The 310-nt window shown below is 47.7% G+C and overlaps 1 non-coding gene across 1 annotated transcript; it reads left to right on the forward strand.

Moving 5' to 3' along the window:
• The first annotated feature begins 234 nt into the window (after window positions 1-234).
• Window positions 235-310, forward strand: TRNAN-GUU (transfer RNA asparagine (anticodon GUU)). The gene has a single exon. It is a non-coding gene; the product is annotated as a tRNA-Asn (tRNA).

The following is a 310-nucleotide window of genomic DNA, read 5'->3' on the forward strand; positions in this document are numbered from 1 at the left end:
AAAAACAATACTCTAAGACCAAAAGCTGGACACAATCCTGAGGTGACTGTAAATATCCTGTTTCATCTGCACATTTACCAAATTCCACAAGAACAAACACCATGAAACCGGCGGTGTTTCTAGGGCTTCTCAGTGTCTTCTCTGTCAGGTGTGGGGAACAGGGAGGTTTATTAATGCACTGGTGCAGCACGACTGAGACACACTGATGTCTCCATCTTTTAAGAACATCTTGTGGCCCTGGCTGGTTGGCTCAGTGGTAGAGCATCGGCCTGTTATACAGAAGTCCCGGGTTCGATTCCTGGCCAGGGCA

Source organism: Saccopteryx bilineata, chromosome 4 (assembly GCF_036850765.1).
Source record: "Saccopteryx bilineata isolate mSacBil1 chromosome 4, mSacBil1_pri_phased_curated, whole genome shotgun sequence".
Lineage (NCBI taxonomy): Eukaryota > Metazoa > Chordata > Mammalia > Chiroptera > Emballonuridae > Saccopteryx > Saccopteryx bilineata.